Source organism: Eriocheir sinensis, chromosome 63 (assembly GCF_024679095.1).
Source record: "Eriocheir sinensis breed Jianghai 21 chromosome 63, ASM2467909v1, whole genome shotgun sequence".
Classification (NCBI taxonomy): Eukaryota; Metazoa; Arthropoda; class Malacostraca; order Decapoda; family Varunidae; genus Eriocheir; species Eriocheir sinensis.
In genome coordinates, this window is record NC_066571.1 from 1,417,640 (window position 1) to 1,428,485 (window position 10,846).

Below are 10,846 nucleotides of genomic sequence, written 5' to 3' on the forward strand. Positions count from 1 at the left end.
ACCTTTCCTCCCGAAACTGACCTCTCTTTCGGCCACCTCTTGATTCTTTTTTGTAGGAGCAGCGAGTAGCAGGCTTTTTTTTTTTTCATTGTTTCCTTTTTTGTGCCCTTGAGCTGTCTCCTTTGTTGTAAAAGAGAAAAAAAAAAAATCTACTCACCACAAGCACTCCTCAAATAACTCTTTTCCACTGCCTGCACTCTAGACCTCTGACTTTCATTCCAGGCCCATGTTTCACTTGCATATGTGAGGGTTGGTACTATTACTGTATTTCTCAAATCCCTCTTTACCTCCATGCTCACACTTCTGCCATTCATGATACGTCCCAAAGACCCTACCACCCTTCTTCCTTGCAATGCCCTTTCTCTTCTCTTCTTCTGTACACATAACTGATCCAGGGTACTTAAACTCATTGACCTCCATTTCTTCACCATTCAAAATTATTTTGCATTCTTTTTCACATTCAATACCCACTCTATATAGGCATACAAAATCCACAACCTCACTTCTACTTTGCTCACAAACCATCACTTTACTTTTGTTGACATTTACTTTCAGCTTTCTTCTTTTACAGACACTATCAAAAACACTGACCAAATTTGTATCTTTCAGTGTATAAGACCTAACGTACTTCTATTTCTCAAGGCTCTTTTCAGGAAAACAAACCAATTTTTAAGTTAATTATATCAGACAAAAGTATATGTGAATATAGAAAAAGGATGGATTAGGTGAGTCCCAGGTGGGGCACAGTGGTTTTCATCAGTGTTTCTCAATCTGGTTATTGTGACCCATAAAGGGGACATGAGATGCTTCTGGGGGACTGCAGGTTTACTAGAATGTGAAAATACATCAGCGAACACAATTTTAATTTATGATTTAATCATTACTAATCTTTTACATTTTATGTCAATTTAACCCGAGAACGTCGGCAGACCCTTTTTAGGGCTTTCACGAGTCGTGGCTGTGGTACGGTGGACCCTAAAAAGGGCTCGCCATAAAACGCCTAATTCGAGCTAATTGTAGGCAGTGGTGGCATAGCGCAAACCACCATGAATGCCCTAGGTCAATATGGTGGGTGAGTGATCTTGAAGTGGGCTTTTTCATCATAGGTGGTGATGTAAGGTCATGGCATACTGAATTAGCTATCCATATAGTACCCTAATCACTTGTCAAATTCTCTATAGTAGACAACAAGCGACTCTCGGCTAGATACCATGTGTCACGAGACTGTTTATTTTGTAACAAACACCACCCAAAAAGAATGGAGTTTGAGTAAAAGTAAATATTTTTAACGGCTTTATGGTTATGAGAGGAGTACTCTGATGTACGTTCCATGCTCTTTTCTTAGTCTCAAAATGCAGAGTAATTTTGTCGTTTCTCAGGCATTTCTTGGGTTTCCCATAGCCAAAGCCCACGGGTTAAGACAATACAATGACTATGCTTACCTAGATTCTTTTAGACCCCTAGACATGGAGAACTAACTACCCTTCCCATCAAGCCCTCATTATAACACACATTTAGGATTATCCATGGCTGCAATAAATGTACTGACTAATTTCAGTTTGACTAATCTCTTTGGTTATTTTTTCCACAATAACATATTAATAACAGCGATCACATTGTAGTTGTGCTCCAAAAAGAAGGCACACTCATCTCGCAAATAAATGGCAAGCTGTTCTGATAAACTTATGCCTGCTTCACCATTTAGGGGTGTGGATGGCAAGAAAGCATAAAATTTTGTTTCAAATGACCACAACTTGAAGGAAATATATCAGAGTATACCTTGAACTAAGAGGGAGAGATTGGACTCTGCCTCTATTGGAAGTGGCCTGTGATTGGCTAGTGCTCATGGGTAACATTGAGAACATAGTCAGCTTTGTTACCTAGCCAATAAGGGTGAATGCTAACACTTTTTCAGACAAAATTTGCTTGATATGGATGGGGTTATTGTACATGTAGAAATGTAGTAAAGATTCAATTGAGATATAACTGCTTCCACCTCAAGTCATATATGAGCTCCACTTTGGACTTACTCGAAGTAGATATCATGTTGGACATGACCATTTTAAGTTTTGAGAAATGGTTCATGAGATAAATAACATAGTAAACACTAAACCCATAACATAGTGATAAAGTCTTGAAGAGGTTGATAGTTATTAGTTAATCAGTCTGAACTGTGTTATCTCTCACCAAGCTTCTTTAGGATCTCTATGTTAATTGAACCTTTTTGATAACCTCGACATCTCACCACATGCATGAACATACTGAACTGCGTCATTCAGCAAGCCTGCAAATGATCGGAGCTTAGTTTTGGCCCAGAAGACCTTCCGTCCTACAGGCTTCGATCACCTCTTCATGCAGCACTTCGAGAGCCAACATTAGGGGTGGGCAGGTACCGGTACTAACGGTACCAGCTAAACGGTACGGTACTGGTACCAGATTGCTCGGTACCGGTACCTGATTGCTCGGATTTATTTATTGGATTTATTGATAATTCTTCATGTTCGATTTTTTTTTAGGTTGCTAATAAATATTGTTATTGTTATTAGACTATGATCGAGTACATCCATAATAACTATACATGCTATTTTTTTTATCGAAAAAATAAATATTCACTTCATTCAGAGAGAGAGAGAGAGATCACCACTCAGTGAGTAGATATCTCGGTGATATGGGTACTCGATCATGGTCTAATAACAATAACAATATTTATTAGCAACCTAAAAAAGAAAAAGAATTGGACATCAAGAATTAACCAATAACTCCAATAAATAAATCAAATAATAAAATAATGGAAACGGGAGCTGTGATGGAAACGGAAAGCAGGACAAAATGGTGGGAACTTGGGGAGACGGTCAGCGAGGCAGTGACTCAACGTCTCCACACAGGGCCCATACAGCGTGTTACCACATGGAGGAGGGCGAGCGCCGAGCGTCACTAAGATCCAAACGGTACCGGTACTAGCGGCAATGCTCAGTGCCGAGTGATCATGACGCTTCCCGGCACCCGAGTGATCATGACGCTTCGAGGCATCAGGTACCGGAACCGGGTGCCGCGAAGAATCGATTCTTCGCGGCACCCCGTTCCGGTACCTGGTGCCGCTGAGAACTCACTCACTGATCACCCAAGTTCCCATTTTGTCCTGCTCTTCGTTTCCATCACAGCTCCCGTTTCCATTATTTTATTATTTGATTTATTTATTGGAGTTACTGGATAATTCTTCATGTCCGATTCTTTTTCAGGTTGCTAATAAATATTGTTATTGTTATTAGACTATGATCGAGTACATCCATAATAACTATACATGCTATTTTTTTATCGAAAAAATAAATATTCACCTCATTCAGAGAGAGAGAAAGAGAGAGTCTTCTTTACAGGAAATTTATTTGGGAATTTCATCAGAAGTCATTAAGATAAAAAAAAATACTCCTTCCGGTACCGGTACTAACGGTACCTGAGTTTTCGGTACTGGTACTACCGGCACTCAAATTAACGGTACTAGCCCATCCCTGGACTATCAGAATGCTTCGCGGTGCACAGAGTCAAATGCCTTATTGAGATCGACATAGCCCGCGAGTAGTGAAATGCCCGAATTTTCTCTTTACTACACTCCCACACGTCCTCTGCGTGTAACGAAACACACGAGAAATTAATCCAGACAAGGAAAGGTTTGCCAGCGCCGGGGATCGAACCCGCGACCAGCGTAACGGGAGAGCCACTTCTTTACCAGTCGGCCAAAGATATACCCCCCCTGGCTAAGTGGGTTATGGGAGGCTCGCCCATCAGGCAAGTCAGCACTACGCGTCTCCCCATTCCCATTTAGATTAATTTCTGTGTGTTGAGTCCCATTTTCTATGAACTTCGGAGAGCATGGGCCATCACTCTACCTCTTACCCTCTCGGGGTGACACAACAGAACCACAGGAGAGGATGCCACCGCCGCTGCCACCAGTGAAATGCCAGAATTTTTCTCTTTTCTGCACTCCCACACGTCCTCTGCGTGTAACGAAACACACGAGAAATTAATCCAGACAAGGAAAGGTTTGCCGGCGTCGGCGTCCTTTACCAGTCGGCCAAAGAGGTACCCCCCCTGGCTAAGTGGGTTATGGGAGGCTCGCCCATCAGGCAAGTCAGCACTACAGTCAAAAATCACGTCGGCGCTCCAGAAGGAACCATGGCTTACATGGGTCTCTGAATCTTTAGCAGATGGGACCGAATTTGCATCGTCAGCAGATGAGAGAGCACTTTGCCCGATATAATGAGTGTAATACACCGACAAACGCGGAGGACAGATATGCCAGATAAGCGGAAATTCCGGATATTTGGGGTATTTTTCAAAAGTTACCCATGCAATTTCATTAAACCAAACAAACAAGTTAACACAGGTAAGCTACTATACACTCAGATATCCATCTCCTGGCTATGAGTATGTAGCTACGTTTTTACCGGAAGCTTTTGACTCACTGGCCACGCAACACTGTGCAACAACACCCAGCAGTTCAGCAGAAACTGACCTTGCAATATTAACAGCAACGGAGTCAACAATCGTGCCAAAATGGTGGCGCTTACCAAACGCCCGATCCAAGATCAAGCAAGCTACGCCAAGTCAGAGAGCAGAGAGAGTAGACGTGTGTAAGCGGCTCTGAGCTTTTTTGTGAAAATTTTCGGTCGGCCTGCAGTGTTTTGGTGAGCACCTTAGCTACAGAAGAGATGGGTGTGGATGACTGTGGCGTGTGTGGCAAGGGAGTGTCCGACACCGGTGTGTGTTGCGAGGTGTGATGTGTGGTTTCACCAACCATGCGTGGACATGAAGACCACCTCACGGCTCCTGGAGCAAACTCTGATCATCTTCCTATGTAGGTACGATGTGCCTGTGGACAAGAGCAGGAGGGAATGGCGGCGAGAGAAGCAGGACAAGACGGTGCAGACAGAAGTCAGCATGGAGAAGACTGCCCAGACTACGGACGTGCTAACCGCCACAGTGTAAGGCCGGGTTCCTAGTACTTCCATGAGAATTTGAGAAACTGGCGGGTGGGATAGTGACGGCTGCGGGGTCAGCCCCGCTCCGCATCTTGCCACATACACTCCACACCAGTGTTCCCACAATGTCAGAATAAGAATTCCCCAGACTAGGGTTGAAAATTCCCAAATTTGGACCAAAATTCCCCAAATTTTTTTCCTTACCTAAAATAATAATAATAATAATAATAATAACTAGATACTAGAGAAAATGAATCAACCACCACATCATATAACGATCCAAATGGAAACAACATCATTACCGCAACAAAAATCAGAGACTAACGTCATGTATCGCCACCTTCAGTCCCTACATTGAAATCATTACAACAAAATGTAGACAGTTGATGCAATATATACCTACAGAGAAACTTCAGCACAAGGCAGCCCACACCCTTAATCACTCTGAAAAGCTATGATTATTCCTTACATTAAAATGTAAATATTGCTTACAGCTGCGGTCCCCTTGCAGCCAAAGCCATACACCACAATATGCATGCAAAGGCCAGTCACTTCATGCATAAAAAGAAACTGCCCAACATATTGGAAAAAAAAAAAAAAAAGGTTACTGGCAGTTGTTAGCAACATACAAATTATTGAGATACAAAGTAATATATACATGGTAAGTCTTTGTATCAATTACTCCATCAAAGACAGAGGCCATCAGCTACCTACACACTGAAGTGTGTACTATTTCACTTGCCTACACACACACACACACACACACACACACACACACACACACACACACACACTGCCCTAGGTACAAAACTAAAAATATTCGAAGTTCGAACACATTAGATTATCAAGAGTTTAGTACAACCACCATCCCACAACATCATCATGGACCAACTACAGTACCTCATATGCAGTGGAAGGTGGTACCGACGTTGTGGCCTTGTCTCAGAGGGAGACGTGAAGCTACATCCTCCAGACTCCTGAGAGTAGCAGGCTGAGACAGACGCACATTCAGATCTGTCAGCTGACCGCTGTAAACACTGTCGTGACTCGCACCACGGGCGGTACATACATACATCAAATGAAACACTTCAATCAAAGAAAACGGTTGACAAAATAAGAAGGTAGACTTTTTTTCCGCTGTCAGATTTTATTCTCCTATAATTTTGGTTATATTTTTGCCAGTAGAACATAATAGATACTACTTAAACAACATTCACTTGAAAATTCCTTAAAGATTCCCGATAAGTACATGAAATTCCCCAGAAATCCCCAGATTTTGTCAAATCCCTAGATTTGTCCCCAGATGAGTTTAAAAGTCCCTATTTCGGAACAAATCCCCAAAAGTGGGAACGCTGCTCAACACCTCTCACTTCCTCTCATATGTCAGCTATTTACTACCTTTAAATTAATTTAATTAAATAATTGGATAATTCAGTAAGGTCATAATTTTATAGTGTTAAGATTGTTTCATTTTTTAGGATAATAACAAAGATTTTGTATAAATACCACGACACTTGACAACGTTGGAATACAACATTGTCAAGTGTCGTGATATTTATACAAAATCTTTGTTATTATCCTAAAAACGAAACAATCTTATCACTATTATGATCTTATTGAATATTGCACCCTGCAATATTCATTATATTGTTATGCTGGACGTGTTACTTGGGTTCCGTGTCGCCGTCAGGAGACTCCGTGGGAGGGAGATATGTAAACACTTTGCACAGCTTCTGTAGTTTAATATTCTTCCTTAGTAGTACACTTCACTCTGACTCTTCACTTACCACTAGCTTACTATGACTGGGACTGTCTCCTTTCGCCCTCTTCTCCTATATATATCCAGAACAGTACAGTCTAGAATGTTTCAGTATATTTTAGATCATACAATAACATGTAGCAAAAGTATGTGCGAGTTGGCAACACTTCCCGGCTGGCGCCTGGCCGCGCCCCGCGGGGCGCGGACGAGGTTTTGCTCCCCGCCCCCCTGCTCGCTCCTCCCGGAGCCTTCTAGAGGCCCATAGACGCCGGGGGAAGCTTCCAGCACAACACTATCCCCCCCTCTTAATTGTGATCGTCCCGATCACACACTTAACTATACACAAACATAAGAAAATTAATCAAAAACATAATAATCGTCGTATCGCTGTGGACGCCTGCGTTGTCTCTGTCTTCTGCTCGGTGCCTCCTGCACCTCTGTCTCCTGGTGCGCCTCGTCGTCGTCCGCTTCTTGGGGTGTCCCTGGAACATCTGCCGAAGCCGGGAGGTTATCTCCCTCGGCTGAAAGGTCCAGAAGGCCTATGTCGTCGTCGACCTCCTCTCGGTCCTGGACGTCCCTTGCGTTTTCGTCAGCTGCTGGTTGTCTGAAGTTGTTCCAGGTGTAGTTTCCCGGACCGTGGTACCTCCATAGGCGGTTGACGTGGACAACTTTCGGCTTGGTCCTTTCCGTTCTCCGGATTCGGTAAGTCACGTCGGAGAGGCGCTCTAGCACAGTATAAGGGCCTTCCCAGGGGCTCTGTAACTTCGGAGACTGTCCTTTCTTCCTCTACGGGTTGTAAAGCCTGACTTGGTCTCCTTCCTTGAAGTCAACGTGGCTTGCCCTCATATTGTAACCGCGCTTCATGGCCTCCCCGGAGAACTTCAAGGCACCACGGACTTGATGGTGCACCTCTTCCAGCCGTTCCTCTAGTTGACAGGCAAAACTGGAGGCGTCCCTTGGAAGGCTTTCCCCAGGAGGCTTTCCTGTCAGTAGGTCCACCGGCAATCGCAGCTCACGCCCAAACATCAGCTTTGCCGGTGAATACCCCGTAGTCTCGTGGGCGGCAGACCTGCAGGCCATGAGAAGCGCAGGCAGCTTCTGATCCCATGAAGACTGATCATTGTTGCACTGCTTGGCCAACTCCTGGCCCAACGTCCAATTAAACCTCTCCACCATTCCATCTGACTGTGGGTGCAGAGGGGTGGTCCGGGTCTTCTTGATACCCAGAAGGTTGCAGCACTCAGCAAGGACTGTTGACTCAAAATTCCTTCCCTGGTCGGAATGGAGCTCGTTAGGCACACCGAAGCGACAGAGGAACTCCTCCACCAAAACCTTGGCGATGGTAGTGGCTTCCTGGTCAGGGATGGCGTAGGCATCCGGCCACTTGGTGAAGCAATCCATTGTGACGCAGATGTACCTATTTCCGTTCGTCGTCAGAGGCAAGGGTCCTGCTATATCCACTGCCACCCGTTCCATGGGGGCCCCAACCTGGTATAGTTGCAATGGGGCACGGTGACGCTTCTTGGGGCCCTTCTTTGCACAGCACACCTCACACGCGTGACACCATTCTTCCACGTCCTTCCTCATGCCAACCCAGTAGAACCTTTGGCGCAGGCGACTCAGTGTCTTCTTTACCCCAAAGTGTCCGCTGGTGATGCTGTCGTGCATTTCTTTCAAGACGCCTTCCCGGGACTTCACAGGTAGCACCGTGGACCAGTAGTGGTCAAGACCATCATGAGAGACCCAGCGTCGCTGCAACACCCCGTCGTCTATCCGAAGAGTGTCCCACTGAGTCCAGTAATTCTTGGTGGTAGGGCTTTCTCTCGAGATTACTTCCCACCCAGGTCGCGTTGACGACTGACTCAGCCACTCCATTACTGGTCTCAGATCTCGGTCCTCCCGCTGCAGTTTTCCCAAGTCTTCCCATGGCACCTCCGCTGTCTGTTCCACTGTAGTGCGGCGGCACATATTCTGGACGCTTTCCCTATGGAGGCAATGTTGAAACTCAGGTAGGCAGGGGCGCCGGCTCAAGCTGTCCGCGTTACCGTGTGTTAGCCCAGATCGGTGCACAATAGTGTAGTGATGCTGCTCTAGTCTACATATCCAGCGAGCAAGCTGGCACTCAGGGTTTTTCAGTGACTTCAACCACCGCAATGCAGCGTGATCCGTGCGGATGGTGAAAGTTGCACCGTACAGGTAAGTATGGAAAAAGTCAAGGCTCTTGACTACTGCCAGGAGCTCTTTCCGGGTCACGCAATAGTTTTTCTCGGCTGGAGTGAGCTCCTTGCTGAAGTAGGCCACAACCCGTTCCATGTCGGCACATGCCTGGGACAGCACTCCACCAATCCCCTCATCACTGGCATCACAATCCAGTATAAAAGGCTTAGAGGGGTCTGGGTAGGTGAGTACGGGCGAGCTGATGAGGGCCTCCTTGAGCTTCTCAAAGGCAACCTGAGTTTCCGCTGTCCACTCAAACTTGCGCCCCTTCTTCGTCAGGAGGTGCAGTGGTGCAGCAATCGTAGCGAAGCCTTTCACAAACCTGCGGTAGTATGAGCACAACCCGAGGAAGCTCCGCAGCTCCTTCACGTTGGTGGGTGTCGGCCAGTCCCTTACCGCAGCCACCTTCTCAGGATCAGTGCGTACTCCAGCCTCGCTCACGATGTGTCCCAAGTATTGGACCTCCCTTTGGAATAGGCAGCATTTCTTCAGGCTGAGCTTAAGGTGTGCTGCTCTAAACCGGGCGAAAACCTCTGATAGCCTTTCCATCTCCTGTTCGAAGGTCTGGCCAAAGACAATCACGTCGTCGAGGTAGTCTTCCAGTGAAGTCCCTCCAGCAACCTCTCCATCAGCCGCTCGAACGTGGCCGGCGCGTTGCACATGCCAAAGGGCATAACCTTAAACTGCCACAGGCCGTGACCGTAGGAGAAGGCTGTTTTCTCTTTGTCCTGCTCCGCCATTTTGACTTGGTGATACCCAGACTTCATATCCAGTGTTGAAAACCACTTGGAGCCCACCAAAGCGTCGAGCGTGTCGTCGATCCGTGGGAGTGGGTATGAATCCTTGATGGTGAGATCGTTGAGGGCTCGGTAGTCCACGCAGCACCTGAGGGAACCGTCCTTTTTCCTGACGAGCACTACAGCAGACGCCCACGGGCTGCTGGACCGCTCGATTAACCCCTGTTGCCGGAGATCATCCATCACCTCATCCATCTCCTTGCGACGGGCTGGTGCCATCCTTCGAGGAGCTTGCTTCACTGGGCGGTGGCTACCTGTGTCGATGTGGTGCTCTACCAGGTCCGTACACCCCAACTCCAGGTCTCCTGTGGAAAACACATCTGCATTCCTCACGAGAAGCTCCCTGAGCTGTTCCACTTGGGGCTCCTCTAGATACTTGGAGCTCCTGTTAAACAGGTCGTGCAGGTAGTCGGGCAGCTCCTCCTGGGGCTTCGTCAGGATTCTCCTGCAGACACAGGTTCTTGGTTCCTGGTCGATCTCTTCGCACAACCCCACCATGGTCCCTTGTTCTATTTTCTTTGGACTGAAGGAGACATTGGCCACGACGACAGGCACTTCCGCTGCAGCAGGGTCTACCAAAGTACTGCCTACAATCACCCCGTTTTCTACCGGGCATCGACTTCCACTCTCTACCACACACAGGCTAGCCGGGGGGGCACCCGTAATTTGACAGGGTAACAGCATCTCCGACCTCGGAGGAATAATGGTGGTGCGCTTGACCGTCACTGGCAGGTCTTCCTTGTTCACAGTCGTCAGTGGCACCCTCCTTCCTCCTACAGTCAGCTGCTTAGCGCGGAAGTCCAGCTCGCACCTGTGGGAGACAAGATAATCCATACCTAGGATGCAGGGGTCGTCCATGTCAGCCACGTAGACAGAGAGGAACTCTTCCTCTCCTCCGAGCTCAAACTTCACGTCCACTGAGCCTCTGAACTCTGCGTAGTGTCCTGTGACTCCGCACAGTCGATGCGGCGTCTTAGGAAGCCGACGATGACTCACCACGTCAGGCCGCACAAATGTGCATTCTGAGCCTGTGTTGACGACCACAGGCCACAACACTCCGTCAACCTTGCCCTCCACTTGGCAGCTCGTCATGGTGG